The sequence below is a fragment of the Lepidochelys kempii genome, chromosome 3 (genome assembly GCF_965140265.1).
Source record: "Lepidochelys kempii isolate rLepKem1 chromosome 3, rLepKem1.hap2, whole genome shotgun sequence".
NCBI lineage: Eukaryota > Metazoa > Chordata > Testudines > Cheloniidae > Lepidochelys > Lepidochelys kempii.
Window position 1 is genome coordinate 59,780,359 of NC_133258.1, and position 19,812 is coordinate 59,800,170.

Sequence of the window (19,812 nt, forward strand, 5' to 3'; positions counted from 1 at the left end):
GCTCTTTGCCCTTTTGCAGGTTTGATTACTTTATGCTTGTCACTTTCTCAAAAACGATTTACACTATCAAAACGCTGACTTCTAAGCTCTGTATCTCCACATTAATTTTCAAGCAAAACAAAGTTTAATAAAAATGTTCTTTCACTGCACAGTTAATCAACCATTATGTGGAATACAATGCACAATGTATCCTATGTATTGTAGATGCTTACAGATGCTTGACCAATGGATTCCTCACTAGTAAATCCTAACACTACCAGATACCTGTAAAAACTTGAAATGGCTAAATTAATAGACTAGATGAAAGGATGTTTGTTACTTATTACTTAGGTAATTGCTGTTGATAGACTGTATCAACCCACACTGTTTTTGTCAAAGGTGGGAGTAAGTGTGTGTCATTATTTAAAATAAGTGTCTTGGCTTACTCATGCAGGGTAAAGAACTTTCTGTGGAATGAGCTAATTTCTCACAATTCAGTTGAATTTATTCGGCCATAAAACAGCCTATGCACTTGTTATCAGAGTACAAAGGTTGAGAACTGAGTCAAGTTTTCCTTTATTGCAAAAACTAACAGAGTGTAAAGAGAAACTCTCAGGTTAAATTCTATCTATAATTTAGTTTTTCAGAAGAAAATAAGGTTGGTAAAACCTAAGAACAATAGGAATGTTTCTATGATTTTCTTTAAAGCTTCCACTGGATTTTTTAAAAGCAATTTTGTTCCTATACTGTTTGATATTCAGACCCTGCAGAACTGTGCCTATGTGTAAGATCCAGAAAGAGAACATGACTGTAAACAAAAGTAAAACTAATTGATTTAATTTCATTGTCCAGGTTGAGATAATAAACACAAAATTAAAATATCAGATAGTGAAATGTAAAATCTTTCAGGATCTAAAATGTTTGTTTTAACATGGTAAATAAGTGTTAATGTGGCTGTATCCTTCAGCTACAGTGCTGCAGCTGTGCCTCTGTAGTACAGACAGTTCCTATGTTGACGGAAGGGGTTTTTCCGGGGATGTAGTAAATCTGCCTTTCTGAGAGGTGGTAGCAAGGCTGGTGGAAGAATTCTTCCATTGACCTATCTGTGTTTACACTAGGGGTTAGTTTGATGGAACTGTGGCACTCAGGGCACAACTTTTTTCACAACCCTGAGTGGCATAGCTAGGTTGATGTAACTTTTAAGTGTAGACCAGACCTTAGTAGAAGTACAGTTGCTGCTTCATTATGAAATTTGTTATAAAATTGCAAAGTCAGGAGGAAGACTCCAGCAAAATGCAAGAATGAAGACAATGCTATGTGGGCTGGTAAACTTGGGTCAAAGTTCAAGTGTGAAGCTGTGGAATCTATGTGATTGTCATGGATTAAAGCCATAGGATTGGATCAGAAGGCTCTTTTAGACCTGTGCGGTCTTGCATGTCCGATACATCATCATATCCCTTATAGTAACATCTCCAGCCTGTCCAGTAAAAGCCACTTTACTCCTTTAAAATAAATATAATTTCTATAATGTCAGACTGCCGTCATTTTCATTGTTTTGTAGTGATGTGATTTTACACCTTAATAAAAATTTGGATATTAAGAGCAATAATAGTTGAGGCAAACTCTTTGAACACATATTCAACTACAATGTGCTGTGTTTCAGGGCTGGATTAACCTTTTGTGGGCCTGGCGCCAAACATATTTGTGGGCCCCCATGGAAGCAATGGAGCATGGCTTGAGGAGGTCAGTCCCCAGAGCAAGGGGCCAGCCAGGGGCAATGGGGCATGGCATGGCAGGGGCAGCCCTGCTCCACCCAGCCCAGTGTGAGGACACTATTTACAAATCAGCAGTTGTCAGACGCACAATGGCCTGCCTGGCCTTGTGCTGCCAGCGTGCCCCTTCCCCTTGGAGGGAGGATCCGTGCCATGGTACACAGCACCCCCCCCCCCAAAACCCCATAGGTGTGACTCCATGGGTGCTTCGGGGGTGGAGCACCCACAGAAAAAAAAATAGTGTGTGCTGTGCACCCAGTGGTGGCCCTGCTGATCAGCTGTTCAGCAGCTGGCAGGAGGTGCTGGGAGAGAGGGGAGGAAGAGGTGGAGCGAGGGCAGGAGCCTCGGGGGAGGGTGAAGAATGGGGCAGGAAGAAGCATGATGGGGGTTTGGGGGGAGAGTGTGGAGTGGGGGCGAGGCTTGGGGCAGAGCACCCACAAAGAAATCAGAAAGTCAGCACCTCTGCAACACCCCCCACCCCTCCCAACTCCCTATGGCCAGAGGGACAAATGCAGTGCCCCGAACAACCTTGCAGGCTGAGCAGAGCAAGTGGTGGGTGGGGGAGAGCTGGCGGGGTCTCAGGGCACAGTGCAAGCAGAGCAGGCCAGGGCCCCTTCTGAGCATGGGCCCGGCCCCAGTGGTGCTATTGTAAACCCAGTACTAGTTCCATAGGCCCCTCTCCTGTATTGTGTAGCACTTGGGCGGACTGCTGCATCCCCATGCTCTGTAATGTGGCGTCGGCACTGTAAGTGATTTTAAACAAGCGAAGACCGGGAAGGTCAGAGTTAAGATTGAGATGCTTGCTCATCATGTTTTCACTAGTGTGTATTGTATGAGTTATTGCCTACCATTTGAAGAGCTATAGCAATTTCTGTTTTGATACATTTTCAAAGGCATTTTCAATCTGTAGTATGCTAAATTTTAAAGACCAAGATTAAAAAAACCCCAACTTCTAATGGCCAATTTGAAATAATACATATCTATACTTTAAAAAACTGATGTGTAACTTCAGTAAATTTGTATAGAATGTTGAAATGTGGCAGCTTTTTGCTTGCATTCCTGTTGTTTTAAATGCTACATTTGTTTGTCCCAGCTTGTAGTAAATACTGATAGCTGAGTCCTGAATACATGTGTTTATGAAGAAGTACTTACAGACACTTCATTATAGTTTGGAGTGTTGATGTAGCCATGTTGGTCCCAGGATACTAAAGAAACAAAGTGGTTGAGATAATATCTTCTATTGGACCAACCTGAAGAAAAGCTCTGTGTAGCTCGAGAGCTTGTCTCTTTCACCAACAGAAGTTGGTCCTTTAAAGATATTACCTCACCCACCTTGTCTCTCTACTGACACTATACAGTAAAGAATACTATAGGGATATAATGAACATATGGAATAGAATTGCTATTGAATTAAAGGTCTGTTGAAGAAGTCAAATGTGCCTGCGTTATGTGGAAAGCTAAAAGGAGCTGGCCTGATGGACTAAGCAGTCTTCTCCAGTTGTCAGGGTGTTGTAAATTAATAACAGGTTTCAGAGTAACAGCCGTGTTAGTCTGTATTCGCAAAAAGAAAAGGAGTACTTGTGGCACCTTAGAGACTAACCAATTTATTAGAGCATAAGCTTTCGTGAGCTACAGCTCACTTCCGCAGATGCATCTGAGGAAGTGAGCTGTAGCTCACGAAAGCTTATGCTCTAATAAATTGGTTAGTCTCTAAGGTGCCACAAGTACTCCTTTTCTTTTTGTAAATTAATAAATTTTTAATATCAAGATGAAGCTGTAAATTCTTGGGCTCTTTCATTTGCAGTAGAATTATGTATAATATTTAACTATTAATGATTATACATATAAATGTAATTTTTATGCACTTTAGTCAACATACATATTCATCTAGTGTAACAAAACCCTCAGCATATTGATAGAAACAATTGATCTAGACAAAGTGACAGGTTTCTCAGTGGAGCGAACTTTTCCTGTTAGGAGCAGGAAAGACGAGTGAATAGTAAGTGTCTATATTTCAGGGCCTAATCAAAAATTATTGAAATTAATAGAAAAATTCCCATTGACTTCAGTTGGAGTGGGATTGAACCCTTAAACAGTAATTTTCTAAATAGAACCTGGGCTTACCTGTATAGTTTTTATTTAATATTGAATGGAAAGAAAACCTCTGTGCTGTCTGTCATTTTCTATAACAACATTTCACAAATGATCCTGCTGAACCTATTTTGCAAAGATGAAGTTAAATGGACAGTTCAGTTTTGTTAAAGGCATAGTTTTATCTGATCGTGGATTATCATTTAGTTTACTATAGTAGGTGTCTCTCTTTTTTTTTTAAAGTTGCCTAGATCTAGTTAATTTGTTGAAATCCAGAAAATTTTAACCAAGTGAAATTAGTATGTTGAAGTAGACACCCAGTAGCACCAAAGCAATAAATCTGGCAGGTACACAAATCTTGTTTATATCAGGTAGGGAGGTGGTTATTTGATTAAGTGGCAGCAGCTTTTTGAAGTGAAACTAAGCTACCTACTTTTATAGATGGCCTGGAGCTTGGTCTACCCACAAGAATTCTGGTGCTCACAGGGTTAAATCAAGTACTTAGAAAGCATGGGTGAACACAGTCTTACAAGCGTTACAAGTATTGTTTATATTCACATTATCTCTGAGCAAAACCTGCTCTCCACTGATAACTCAGAGCTCAGTCTTGCTTATCTGTTAGCTGCTCTGACTTTACTTTGCTCTCAGGCTTGCATTGAGCTATTGAGGAAGTATTTGTATGGACCCACATCTGTTCCCAACCCCCAGGATCCTGGCTAGTGTGAGTGCAGTTGAGTCAGTATAGTAGCCATTTTTAATGAGAGATTGCATATTTGTGAGCAGCAAGTTCAGCCACTTTATTCTTAAATTACATGGAAATTTCAAAACATACCCAGCATTCAGATGACAGGGTACAAGAATTAAAAATATTAAAACAGATATTTTAGTGATTGTAACACGCTTTATTTAGATGTCTCTATGTGGATAAGGAATTTAATAAGATGCATTTATGCTTAGCTTTATGGAGTCATTGACCGGATGACTGGAAAAAGGCTAATGTAGTGCCAATCTTTAAAAAAGGGAAGGGAAATGGGAAAGAGATGGCCAGCCCTCTGTGGAGATAGAGGTGGTTAGGGACGATTTAGAAAAGCTGGATGTGCACAAGTCCATGGGGCCGGACGAGTTGCATCCGAGAGTGCTGAAGGAATTGGCGGCTGTGATTGCAGAGCCATTGGCCATTATCTTTGAAAACTCGTGGCGAACGGGGGAAGTCCCGGATGACTGGAAAAAGGCTAATGTAGTGCCAATCTTTAAAAAAGGGAAGAAGGAGGATCCTGGGAACTACAGGCCAGTCAGTCTCACCTCAGTCCCTGGAAAAATCATGGAGCAGGTCCTCAAAGAATCAATCCTGAAGCACTTGCATGAGAGGAAAGTGATCAGGAACAGCCAGCATGGATTCACCAAGGGAAGGTCATGCCTGACTAATCTAATCGCCTTTTATGATGAGATTACTGGTTCTGTGGATGAAGGGAAAGCAGTGGATGTATTGTTTCTTGACTTTAGCAAAGCTTTTGACACGGTCTCCCACAGTATTCTTGTCAGCAAGTTAAGGAAGTATGGGCTGGATGAATGCACTATAAGGTGGGTAGAAAGCTGGCTAGATTGTCGGGCTCAACGGGTGGTGATCAATGGCTCCATGTCTAGTTGGCAGCCGGTATCAACTGGAGTGCCCCAAGGGTCGGTCCTGGGGCCGGTTTTGTTCAATATCTTCATAAATGATCTGGAGGATGGTGTGGATTGCACTCTCAGCAAATTTGCGGATGATACTAAACTGGGAGGAGTGGTAGATACGCTGGAGGGGAGGGATAGGATACAGAAGGACCTAGACAAATTGGAGGATTGGGCCAAAAGAAATCTGATGAGGTTCAATAAGGATAAGTGCAGGGTCCTGCACTTAGGACGGAAGAACCCAATGCACAGCTACAGACTAGGGACCGAATGGCTAGGCAGCAGTTCTGTGGAAAAGGACCTAGGGGTGACAGTGGACGAGAAGCTGGATATGAGTCAACAGTGTGCCCTTGTTGCCAAGAAGGCCAATGGCATTTTGGGATGTATAAGTAGGGGCATAGCGAGCAGATGGAGGGACGTGATCGTTCCCCTCTATTCGACATTGGTGAGGCCTCATCTGGAGTACTGTGTCCAGTTTTGGGCCCCACACTTCAAGAAGGATGTGGATAAATTGGAGAGAGTCCAGCGAAGGGCAACAAAAATGATTCGGGGTCTGGAACACATGAGTTATGAGGAGAGGCTGAGGGAGCTGGGATTGTTTAGCCTGCAGAAGAGAAGAATGAGGGGGGATTTGATAGCTGCTTTCAACTACCTGAAAGGGGGTTCCAAAGAGGATGGCTCTAGACTGTTCTCAATGGTAGCAGATGACAGAACGAGGAGTAATGGTCTCAAGTTGCAGTGGGGGAGGTTTAGATTGGATATTAGGAAAAACTTTTTCACTAAGAGGGTGGTGAAACACTGGAATGCGTTACCTAGGGAGGTGGTTGAATCTCCTTCCTTAGAGGTTTTTAAGGTCAGGCTTGACAAAGCCCTGGCTGGGATGATTTAACTGGGAATTGGTCCTGCTTCGAGCAGGGGGTTGGACTAGATGACCTTCTGGGGTCCCTTCCAACCCTCATATTCTATGATTCTATGATTGAAAGTTACCATTTTTCCCCTAATGATATTTGCTGATCACTTTAAGCCTAATGCTGCTCTGTACCCATGCAGGAGGGTTTAGTTACTGGAAGGTGTTCAGAGACTTGAGTGATCCCCTAGCGTATCATATGTTTCTGCTGCAGTGCTAAAAGTGTTGTCTACATGTCCCACAGGATGATGATGTTGTTACATCTTCTGTTTTCTATTGCTTTTTCTTTTTGATTTTTGGATTAACTGAAGTCTGTCAGTCTCATTTCTCCTCCCCCCCCCCATTTACATTTTCTAAAATTAGACCTGCCAGCTATGTACATCGTACATCGTATCATCCCTCTGCTGTCCTCAGCTATTCTGTGCTGGGATCAAGTTATTTTTCTGAGACTAATATTCTTGTACATTTCAATAACAGTGTGACAGCTTGCCCCCCCCTTCCGGGTGCCACCTGATGTACTGGGGTACCACTGAGCCAGCCTGTTCCATTATCCTGGGCCCTCTCACCCTGTCCTGCTAAGCCAGGCCCTCAAGCCTTCTCTAGCGCACACTCAGGTAGGGACGCACCCAGCTGCAGAAAGACACAGACACTGAAATCAGTACTGCATGGGAAGACTTTCAGCTAAGGAATTGCCCAGCACTCAAGTGCATTCTCCCCCGGAGAGTAAACCCAAATTGTATTGTCTTGCACTGCAACGAGAACTGTACAGCATAAGCTAATAGAAATTTGCTCTCTCCCTGGATGTGGAGAGAGAGATGCACAGCTTTTTGCCGCTGCCGCCATGAATTACACAAACTGGGTTTAAAACAAAAACAAGTTTATTAAGTACAAGCAGTAGATTTTAAGTGATTACAAGGGATAGCCAACAGCTCAAAGCAGATTACCTTATTAAATAAACAAAACCCAAATGGAGTTTAACACACTAGATAGGTAGGATGTAAATTAGCAGATTCTCACCCTGAGTGATAAACAGGCTGGCAGACTCTTAAGGCACAAGTTTCCTTGGCTTTCCCAGGTTTTCATACACAAGCTAAAGATCCTTCTAGCCTGGGACCATCACTTCCCACAGTTCCGTCCTTGCCCCTCAGGTGTTTCCAGGTGTGTTCTTGCAGGAAGAGTGAGATCCCCCCATGATATCATTGTCCCCCTTTCTGGAAAGCTCTTTTGCTGTGACCTGTGTCAAGCAGTTCCCATTGTGTTGTTCTCTCTCTGAGAGGTTTCTATTGTACACAGTTCCTGGGGTAATCCGTGTGCTTATGTGCATTCCTCCATAAGCCATTAACATGGTTTGGCCTTTTTACTGTCGTACCTGAAACACTGCTTGTGGGTGCTTTCAACCACACATGTTTCAGTAACACATACACAGCCAAACTTCATAACTTCACATATGACAACACATACAATCCAATGAAAAGTTAATGTCTAGCAGATCAAGACTTTTAGACTGGTACCTCACAAGGCATACTTTGTACAAAACACATCCTAATTACATGACAATGGTGAATATTGGGGTGTCAGGATGTCACAAATGGACCTTCTCATAATAACTGATGAGACAGGGCAGAGGAAGAGGGTGACTTATATGTATCCGCTCAAGCCCTGATCCTGAAAATAAGTAGAAAAATGGCCGTTCCTTGTTGTCCAGGTGCACAGAATGGAAAGAGTTTGTATTTGGTACATTTTGCATCGGTACTTCTGAAAGCAGAATTTAGCTCAGAAATTTGGACTTGGATAACAGTTGATTCCTGAAACAGAACAGAATCTGACTTCTTTTTCACAGATGTATTGGGATCTGCAGTGTTACCAGGACCAAAATGTAGTACAGTGGTTCTCAACTAGGGGTCCGGAGCCCCCACTTGGTGGGCCGCGAAAAGGTTTCAGGAGGTCCGCCAAGCAGGGCCAGTGTTAGATTCACTGGGGCTCAAGGCAGAAAGCCGAGGCCCTGCCATATGGGACTGAAGCCCAGGGTCCTGAACCCTGCCACCTGGGGCTGAAGTTGAAGCCTGAGGAACTTAGCTTCATGGGGCCCCTTGTGGTGTGGGGCCCTAGGCAGTAGCCTTGCTTGCGACTCCCTAATCCCAGCTCTGGCTTTTATATGCAGAAAAAAGTTGTTGTAGCACAGCTGGGCCTTTGAGTTTTTATAACATGTTGCGGAGGGGGAAGGGGGCTCAGAAAGAAAAAGGTTGAGAACCCCTGATGTAGTACAAACTTTTTCACCGTAGTAAGTAAATATTATGAATAAGGTGACGATTTAGTCACAGAGGTCATGGCATTCATGCATTCCGTGACTTTATTGGACCTCCAAAGAATGGAGCTGTTGAGTAAGAAGACCATTTTTACTTAAGATGTTTCAGAGTAGGGGATGGAGGCTAGACTGTGTGCCCCTTCCCTGCTGCAACTTGGGCTGGATGGGTGCAATCAGGACCCGGCAGTCCCTGACCTGTGGTTTGTGGCGGGTGGAGGGACTGCAGCTGCGGTGGGCTCCGGAGCAGGGACTATGCACCCCGTGGCTGCATTCCCTGCTGTGCCCCATCCCTACAGCTTCCGCCGGGCGCTGCAGCCAGGGCCATGCAACCCAGCCGCGTGGCTTCCATTGGCTTCCCAGGCTGCAGCCAGCTCCAGAGCTGGGGCTGTGCACTCCCTGCTGTGCCCCAGCCCCGCAGCTTCTGCTGGAGGCCGCACTGCAGCCAGGGCTATGCACCGCAGCCCCATGGAACATATATAAGATATATACATACACGTGCAGATAAGTTGGAAGTTACCATACAAACTGTGAGAGGCTAATTAGTTAAGATGAGCTATTATCAGCAGGAGAAAAAAACTTTTGTAGTGATAATCAAGATGGCCCATTTCTTCCAGGTTATCTGTATGTATATGTATATATCTTACTATATGTTCCATTCTATGCATCCGATGAAGTGGGCTGTAGCTCACAAAAGCTTATGCTCTAATAAATTTGTTAGTCTCTAAGGTGCCACTAGTACTCCTGTTCTTCGTGCATAGTAGTTTCCTCAGGAAGTCAGTGGTGTCTCGAAGATAGCTAGGAGTGCTGGTAGCATAGGGTTGAGGAGAGAGTCCAAATAGCCAGATAATCCTGCTGTAAGAGTGCTATGATGATGTAAGAGTGCCTCAGGAAGTCAGTGGTGTCTCGAAGATAGCTAGGAGTGCTGGTAGCATAGGGTTGAGGAGAGAGTCCAAATAGCCGGATAGTCCTGCCATGTAAGAGTGAGATGATGGAGTGTCCAGGATTTCCAGGTTTATGGATCCTGGGTAGCAAATAGAATACCCCTGATCGGGGCTCTAGGGGTGTGTCAGTGTTAATTTGTTCCCGTGCTGTAGCAGGGAGTTTCTTGAGCAGATGGTATAGTTTCTGTTGGTATTCCTCAGTGAGATCGGAGGATAGTGGCCTGTAGAATGTGGTGTTGGAGAGTTGTCTGGCAGCCTCCTGTTCATAATCCAACCTGTTCATGATGACTATAGCACCTCCTTTGTTAACCCTTTTGATTATAACGTCAGAGTTGTTTCTGAGACTGTGGGTGGCATTGTGTTCTGTACAACTGAGGTTATGGAGTAAGTGATGCTGTTTGTTCAAAAAAAAAAAGGAGTACTTGTGGCACCTTAGAGACTAACATATTTATTTGAGCATAAGCTTTCTTGAGCTCACGAAAGCTTATGCTCAAATAAATTGGTTAGTCTCTAAGGTGCCACAAGTACTCCTTTTCTTTTTGCAAATACAGACTAACATGGCTGCTACTCTGAAAGCTGTTTGATCACAATTTCAGCCAGTGCACGTCTGCGGAAGCACTCTATGTAGAAGTCCAGTCCGTCATTTTGACCATCAGGAGGAGTCCACGCAGAATTCTTCTACTTGTAGCGTTGGTAGGAGGGTTCCTGTAGGTGGTTAGTGCTCTGTTCAGTGGTGTGTTGAAAATATTCCTTGAGTCGGAGATGGCGAAAGTAGGCTTTCAGATCACCGCATAACTGTATCATGTGCGTGGGAGTGGTGGGGCAGAAAGAGAGTCCCCAAGATAGGACAGACTCTTCTGCCGGGCTAAGTGTGTGGTTGGATAGATTAACAATATTGTTGGGTGAGTTAAGGGTTCCACTGTTGTAGCCCCCTGTGGCATGTAAGAGTTTAGTGTCCTTTTTCCTCTGTAGAGAAGTAAAGTGTGATTTGTAAATGGCTTGTCTTGTTTTTGTAAAGTCCAGCCACCTGGAAGTTTGTGTGGAAGGTTGGTTTTGTATGAGAGTCTCCAGTATTGAGAGCTCATTTTTGATCTTCTTTTGTTTGCTGTACAGGATGCTGATCAGGTGGTTCCTCAGTTTCTGTAAGTGTGTGTGTGTGGCACAATCTCTCACGATAGTCAGTTTAGTATGTCGATTGCAATGGATTTTTTACCTTCAGTCCATTTGGTATGATGTCCATCTGTTTGAAGTTGGAGAGGAAGATGTCTGTCTGAATCTGTGCAAGTTTTTTCGTGAAGTTAATGGATTTCCACTTCATACGGCTAAATTCAGCTTGTGCACGTCTGCGGATCAGGAATGGTAACATACAAAAGCCAGTAGGAGAACACTTCAATCTCCCTGGACACTCAGTAACAGATTTAAAAGTTGCTATTCTTCAACAAAAACCCTTCAAAAACAGACTTCAAAGAGAAACTGTTGAGCTACAGTTCATTTGCAAAATTAACACCATCAATCTGGGCTTACAGAATCATAAAATATCAGGGTTGGAAGGGACCTCAGGAGGTCATCTAGTCCAACCCCTGCTCAAAGCAGGCACAATCCCCAATTTTTGCCCCAGATCCCTAAATGGCCCCCTCAAGGATTGAACTCGCAACCCTGGGTTTAGCAGGCCGATGCTCAAACCACTGAGCTATCCCTCCCCCCTTGAGTAGGGACTGGGAGTGGCTGACTCACTACAAAAGCAATTTTCCCTGTTTTGTTATTGACACGTCCTCAATTATTGGGAGTGGACCACATCCACCCTGACCTAATTGGCCTTCAACATTGGTTCTCCACTTGTATGGTAACTCCCTTCTCTTCATGTGCCAATACATATTTATGCCTGTTTCTGTAATTTTCACTCCATGCATCTGAAGAAGTGGTTTTTTTTAACCCACAGAAACTTATGCCCAAATAAATCTGTTAGTCTTTAAGGTGCCACTGGATTCGTCATTGTTTCTGTGCATACAGACTAACACGGCTACCCCTCTGACATTGCGAACTATGAAGACAGAATTTTTTGAACAGAGTGGAAATTTATATTATTGTTAGAAGAAAAGGAGTACTTGTGGCACCTTAGAGACTAACCAATTTATTTGAGCATAAGCTTTCGTGAGCTACAGCTCACTTCATCGGATGCATACTGTGGAAAATACAGGAGATGTTCTTATACATACAAACCATGAAAAAATGGGTGTTTACCACTACAAAAGGTTTTCTCTCCCCGCACCCCACTCTCCTGCTGGTAATAGCTTCTCTAAAGTGATCACTTTCCTTACAATGTGAATGATAATCAAGTTGGGCCATTTCCAGCACAAATCCAGGTTTTCTGTACCAGAGTGCATAAAAGGTTAGGGCTTGGTTCGGTTCCTTTGTTTTTGTTTTTATTGCATCAACATAGGTAATGGTTTAAAGAGGTTTTTTTTTTTTTTTTTAAGGTTTGTATCTGATAATAAAAACAAGTAGCTGCTCTAATGTGGGTGTAAAATACTGTACAACAACTAGTCATCAGCTAGCATTTCACAGCACGTCTAATAAAGGTCTCAAAACCTGAAATCTGATATTTTCAGCTCTTCTTAAATAAATATTTAATGAAAGTAGTCGAGATAACTGTAAGACTGGAAACATCTGAAGGGCAAAATATTTTCAGAAGTATACAATATCATTTTTTGTCTTTTGTGGATATTGTTGAATAAAATGCTTAGTTTTTGAAATTATACTCAATGTATGGAATACATAATATTTAAACCTTTTAATAAATTGCACTAAAGTTAAAACTGATGTTTTGAATGTCTAATTTTTATAGATGGTTGACCCACAAAATCCTACATTATTGAAAACCATTTGAGCAATTTTTCCTTGACTTTTTATGCATGTTTCATCTTTGAGATTCAGTACTTAATACTATTGTTGAGGGATGAGTACTAGGAGGCACAATTGGCTTGTGTGGTCTGCTGCTAGTTTCTAAAATACATGCTGAGATGCAGTAGAGAAGCAGAAATTATTGTGATTATATTTGAAGGGGCTCCAATGTTGATCCAGAGAATGTAGACTAGTAAGCCCTACATCTGTGTCTGTCCAATTGTTTAAAATGTCAATTAAAAACAGAATAACAAAACACCAGGAAGATCATGATATGATCGGGTCTAGCCAACAGAGATTCTGCAAAATAAAATTCTTTCTAATCTGTTAGAAGTCTTTGAATCTGTCAGTGAATAAGAGAGCATTTACTAAATGGATTTAGACTTCCAAAATGCCTTTGACAAGGTTCAACACAAGAGGCTAGTAAAAAAGTTAAGTAGTTATGCGGTGAGAGACAAAGTATTGTCATGGATTAAAAACTGGGTTGAAGACAGCAAGCAAAGAGTAGGATTAAATTGTAATTTTTCATCATTGCAAAAGGTTATGTATTAGGTCCCCATGTTTTATAATACAATTAAGCTTGGAATAATTTGATTTTTTTTAAAGAAATAATTTTGATGGATAACATCGGTATTTATTTCTAAGATTTTTTTTTTGTATTTTTATCAATTTAAATTTTCACAGTTGCAGGAAATTTCGGGAGGATCAGTAGTGTGGGTCAGACAATTATTTAATGACAATAGACATTGAGATTCAAAGAAAAACTGAGAAAACATATTGTCAACATCGAATGTCAAAATATCCAAAGTAAATATCCTTAAATAAAACTTCAATAAATTCTCTAGCAGCATTTTTCTTACTTTGCCTATATTATTGATGGAAATATTTTTGTTTTGTTTGTACGGTGAAATTGATGTTTACTGACAGCGACTAAAAATATCTCACCCTTCCAAACCTAAATATATTAATGAACTGGAAGAGGGATGAACAGTGAGATAGCAACATTTTCAGATGACCTAAAGTTATTTAAATTAGTCAGGATCAGATACGAGTGTGGTGAACTTCAGATGCAACTAAAAAAGCTAGGTGAATGGTTAGCATGATCGGGCAAATTAACTGTATCTGCTCAAGAAAGGGAGCTGGGTGTTGTGGAGAACTCAATAAAGACCTCTGCTCAATGTGCTGCTATGGTCAAAAAAGCAAACAAGATGTTATGTTGCATAAGGAATGGGATGGTGTCTAAAACAAAAATAATATTATGCCTTTATATAAATCAACAATGCAGCCTCATCTGGAGACTGTACTTTGCTGCTCACCCTATTTTAAAGAGCATAATGCAGAATTAGAGGGGGTTCAGAGAAGGTGACAACACTCAAGGGCATGAAAATCTCACATTTGAAGAAATTGAGAAGAGTGGGATTGTTCACCTTAAAGTGGAGCGGAATAAGAAGGGACATGATAAAAATATATAAAATAGTGAATGGTATAGACGCTAGATCAGTAACTTCTGTTCTCCATGTCTGTTAACAAAAGAAAAAAGGGACCTTGAGTGGAAATTAAAAGGTGGAAAACTCAAAAACTGATAAAAAGAAAAGGAGTACTTGTGGCACCTTAGAGACGAACAAATTTATTGGAGCATAAGCTTTCGTGGGCTACAGCTCACTTCATCAGTCTCTAAGGTGCCACAAGTATTGCTGTTCTTTTTGCGGATACAGACTAACACGGCTGCTACTCTGAAACCTGATAAAAGAAAGTGATTTTGACATGTATAATTAAGCTGTGGAACTTACTCCCACAGAAAATTGTTGATGTCAAGGTCTTAATAAGCTTTTAAAAGGAAATGGCTATTTATATGGACATCAAGAATATTCATTTGTTATAATTAACTATAACAATTTTTTGGAAATGATATTAAACCTCCTGCTGCAGAGTTTAAGTCAGTCTCTAATAGTTAGAGATCAAGAGAAGATCTGTTTGAGGGCAGATTGTCCCACGTCTGCCTAATGGAGGGTTGTGATTGAAGCATCTGGTATTGGTCTCTCTTTCCAGCAGTAGCAATTACTAGAGATTATTGTTGAGGATGCTGAACATTATTATAAAGAGTAGGGTGGCTGTACTTCAGGTGTGACACTTCCCTTGAAGGGCAAGTGTGCTGTCTGTCTGAACAGTATTCCATGTAAGAGACACCTGTGCTTCAGAGAGTGCGGCCTTGGCTTTCAATGGTTTTCTAGGTGCAGGTCAAGGTTGGTGACAGTAGGCATTTTTAGAAGCTGTTTTCTCTGGTGTTTGCAGAAATTCAGAGAACAATGAGCAAGGCCTATGTATTCTCTCAGGGGCTGAGCAAGGATGACAATCATGAATTCTTTAATGTCATTCTGTTGGTTTGCTGGTGGAGAGGGAGGAAAATGCAAGCTGTGAATTTGCCAAAATATGTGCATTCAGAATGGCAGAAATGAGGGGCGGGGTATGGTTTTCTAGTAAGTCCAATGTAGACAAATGTGAGAGCAGCAGGCAGGCTCTTGGGAAAGGGAATTTATGGACGATCTACTTGGGGGTAGAGAATGGAAATTTAGTAATGGAAGTAAACATTTAAGTGAGGCTGGGCTGGGGGAAGGAATTGGTTGCTACTTTTTGAAGCTCAGCTGTTAGCACTCTTCAAATCACTAAACCCAACTGAGAATTATTCCCTCCTTCCCCTCAGCACGTCCACATGCTCTGAAAACATTTACTGTAAATTACTGGCCTACCCTATGATTCCGGTGTCCAGGGCTTCAGTGCAGATATCTAGTAACACTACACTTAAATTGAGATCTTTATGGCCTGCTGTGGTCTCTCTACTCTGGGTAAAAGGGCTGGTGAGGAATAAAACCCTGTGTCTGGCTGGGGGAGGATACCCCCCATGCAGGCAATATAAAAGACAGCTTTGAAGCTGTCCTCTGAGGACACCCTTGCAAACCCTGGCATAGGGGGACATACCAGGGAAAGTGTTGGGATGGGGATACATCATTGTGGAGGTCCTGGGCAGAGCTGCAAACCACAGGGCATCCTAAGGAGATGAGCATAATTTAGACAGACTCTCAGGATTGTCTAAATTGTGCTGGGGGCCTCTAAGAAGCAAAGCACAAAATTTCCCCTTGGGAGTTTATAAAAGATCTCTGCTTTGCAAGAGGTGGAGTGCTGTTTCTTCACCCCCAGAGAATCAATGTAAACTGTTTGTCTCCAAGTCCCTTACAATGAGCCTGCTTGCCCTTTCAGACAGCATTTTGTGGCTGTCTGTCCAGTCCCAACTGTGTGTAAGTCAGTTGTCTTTTGTGTAAAAGGCAGGGAAGCTCATTTTGAAGTTGGAGGAGGGGAAGGGATACAGAATCTGAAGAGGAAGGGCGGAATGAGAGTCCAGGAAATGGTAGATCAGAATAGTGTGGATCTAGTAATTTTCCTTATTACATTCCTTCTTGTAGTGAAAACAAGTCTGATGAAAAATCCTCCCTTCAAATACATTTTTTTTCATTTAAAAATATTAATTTAAGATTCTAATAAAAATAAGTCACACCTAGGTAGTTATGGTTATTAGAGCACTTCCTGGGTGGTTCAAGTTACATACGTGAAGTATGCACCCAGTACATCTGTAATGTCTTGTTGCCATGTGTTTTATTGGCATTACGACAGGGAGAATTATATATAATTCTCTAGGAGAGAGAGAGAGACGTCAGAACCTTTAGAGTTTAAACTTGTAAATGTGGTTCCTTACAGTAAATACTTCTGCACTGGAAAAAGATTGTCGATCAGCAAAGGTTGGTGTGTATGTAACTGAATTCAATGCTTTATAATAGCTGTCGGGTGTTTATGAAGTTTATACAAGTGGATTCAGGTTCAGATTGAGCTGCTAATTGGTGGCACATTTTTCTAGCTCATCATTTTCACTTAACAAAATTAAATGTTTCTAACCCTTTTAAAGGAGAATTGATGCACTTGTGCTTTTTGACAGACTAAAACTTTCTTCCTCCCTAGATCATAATAGACTTTGTTAGCTTGCAAGATGTGCTGTAAGACCTACCTTTTCTCCCTTGCCTGTGAGGAGAAGGGTCTTAGGTATTACTGGTGGAGCTGGTGAGAGACTGGCGATTTGTGGGGTGGGTTAATTAATTTATTTTTCTTTGTTATTCCTGGCTTATTGAATTTGATTGGGGCCGGGAGGGTGGAATTGATGGGTTTGTTAGCTTCAGTGTATTTTTTAAAAAAGATTGTCCGGGGCACTTAGAGTAGTGAGTGGGTGCTCTTTTTATTGTTTATAAATATCCAGATAAAGCAATAACTTTAGAAAGTAAAAAAGAGGAAATTCACATCTTTATGGGGCATTAACTCTAAAACTTCCTGTTAACTTTATGTTAATAGTGTTCATTCTCACTATTCACGTTAGCCAAAACAAACAGCTGCTTTGGGGTTATGGGTGAAGCTTGGGCTTCCCCAAATCCAATGTTGGATGTGCTCTTTTTCTAACAGTAATCTGTTTCTTTTAAATAGCCTTACACTTTTTATAAAAATGATCAAAAATTATCTTCAGCCCTGCTTATAGTTTAATTTAAGAGGACGAGAGGTTTAGCCTGTTTAATTTATTTAGGATGGGCAGGCTGTTGGAAAGGGTGGAACCAAGGTGAAGAGAGGGTGGAGGCTCCAATAACATGGTGTAATGGGGACACTGACTCATCTATTATCCATCTGTTTCTCTGGATGGTTCTGTTTATGCTCCAGCGTAACTGACCATGAGTTACTTTTCGGAATTGATGGACTTGATATACACTTTGTATTTCTTTTACGTTTTGTAAGGAAAATGTGCAAATGTATATAATTTTTATGTTTTGAGTAGTTAATCATAAACAAGTACATGCAAAAGAATATTCTCCTAGCCTTTGTATTAAAGGGACTTAAAAATACAGAAGGACAAAGTGAATCACACCACCACGCAGGTAAGAGTATATTTTATAGCTACTATGTATATGAGTAATGTGTCCTCAAAATCAAGGTATGGTAGTTCAGTATATATGTGTTCTCAGTGAGACCAAGGATACCCTCATTTCAAGTAGTTTATTGAGAACTAGAAAGAGATAAGAAGCAGTAAAAATACGGGGTAGAGGAGCCATACCAGCCAGAGAGGGATGTCCATGGGAAGTAATATAGGTTTGCTGGCACGTATCCAGCCAAGGATGTGTGGAAAGGTGCATTTAGACGGGTGTTGTGAGTCAGAGGGAAAGGTGTATTTTTGCTCTCTCCGAGGCACCCCTTCCAGATTACAGGCCTATATGTGTACTTCTTTCAGAGTGGAATCCCTCAGTTCACCCCACATTTGACCAGGCTACAGCACCCCCTATTCACCAACCATTTTGCCTCAGCAGGTCCAACAGGGTTTGGACCCTGTTATAGATGTCTCCCTGGGAGCTTGTGACTAGTATGGAGTTGCAGTGACAGAGAACAGCTTCCTCAAAACATGGTTTGATTAATTTTTGGCAGGAATACAACCAAGAGAGAAGTCAGGTTAACATAACAAAATCTTAAATGCATGTTGTCTTACCTAAACTGTCAAGGGAAGGCTAAGTTAAGTCGGTCCCACTTGACTTAGGCACCGCCCACACCCTTCAAGGGCTTGGGAACGACAGGCAGCGCTGCTGCAACCTCTGCCTCTCTTGCAGTCTGACCCCTCGAGCCTGTTTGTCTCTCCCTGAGGTCACAGGCAGTCTTTTTATCCATTTCAAAGTTCCTTTGTTCAAGGGTTCCCGCCTTAAGACCCACTGAGGTTTCAAGCAGCTCCTGGTCAAATACAACGCTCCAGGTGGATTGGAGGCAAACTTTCTGCAGTGACTTCCTTTTATTATCTATTTGAGCACCTTTAGGTTTCATAGATCTAGCTATGCCACAAGACTCAAACAAAATCGAGATAGACGGTTTTCTTAAAATTAAATAAAGAATATGTCCCACAGTCTTCGCAGAGGGGTAACCAGTGAGGTTATGGTGTGTTGTGGATAATTATATAACACATAACATATAACACATAACATAATTATGGTGTGTTGTGGATCTGTTAGGATATGATCTCTTAGGACTCTTTTGTGATATAAAGGGATAGAAAACATAATATAAAAAGCTTTTAGTTTTCTGGTTCTCATGAAGAATATTTATTTTAATAAAACCTTAAAAAAAATCTCCGCCAGTTGATGTTTATGTCCAGATTCTGGATCAATGTAGTGGCCAGCCAGATTGGTCGCAGATGGGAGCCGGGCTTTACTCCAGGAGCTTCGGTTAGCGACTGACAGTGGCAAAACGAACCCAAAAGCCCATGGCAAAGCACCCTGTTCTTATAGTTCTTTTTCTCTGTTGAAGTCTATGGATTTTGCTGTGTCAGTTTGTGACGGGTTACTCCTTAATTGGTGTATCTTTTAATGTAAACATTCCAAAACACCTCCGAGAGGGTTATCCTGTCCTGGTTCCAATTTAATCAATTGTCCTGTCTTTAGGGGTTCCAGCCTTCACCTCAGTCGTCAATTTGCCCTTCCTTCATTATGGATGTGCGTTGGTGATTTTCTGGTGTCAAGTCTCTTTACTCCTTTTTCCTTGACCATCTGGTTATAACAGTGGCCTTCACACCTTATCTTTTCCTGATGCATACATTCCTCATTCACACAAACAGTCTTTTTTTGTGAATACAAACAGTGTCAGTTTATTCTGAATCCCCTTAACATAGACACAATACAAGATCCTGTCTTTTACTTACTAAACCTTAAAAACAATGAAATGTATATTTAACTAGAGTGCCTAATTTGTAATACATATAGGAAACCATAGTAGACATTATAACTTATCCTAAAACAAAAGGGTGACCATAATCAGTCATAAGGATTGTTCTGGTCTGTCCCTGCCTTAACATCAGTACAGACACTGGCAGCCTGTCAGATGCATTCCTACCAGTGTCCCAGAGGGTCATTCCTTTCTGCTATTCAAAAAGGGTGGCTGGTAAAATGAAATCAAGACATACATTAGTACCTCTATTCTTATAGTACAATTATAAAATCCTGCTTCTACATTGAACACTTCTTGTAAACAGTTGACATGAGGAGGCATGTTATATAAAGTCCAAAAAAATGCCTGTTAGTATGATGGATGACCTTGAATTGGATTGCTTTGGTGCAGAAGACCATAAAACCAAAATGGATACTTTAAAAACTTTGTGTAATGAAATCTCCATAATCTTTTCTCATA

At 41.5% G+C, this 19,812-nt stretch overlaps 1 protein-coding gene across 4 annotated transcripts in view; it reads left to right on the plus strand.

The window, feature by feature from the left end:
• Positions 1-19,812, plus strand: part of MYO6 (myosin VI) — a 179,684-nt gene that overhangs the window by 1,425 nt on the left and 158,447 nt on the right. The gene's annotated exons all lie outside the window — the stretch shown is intronic.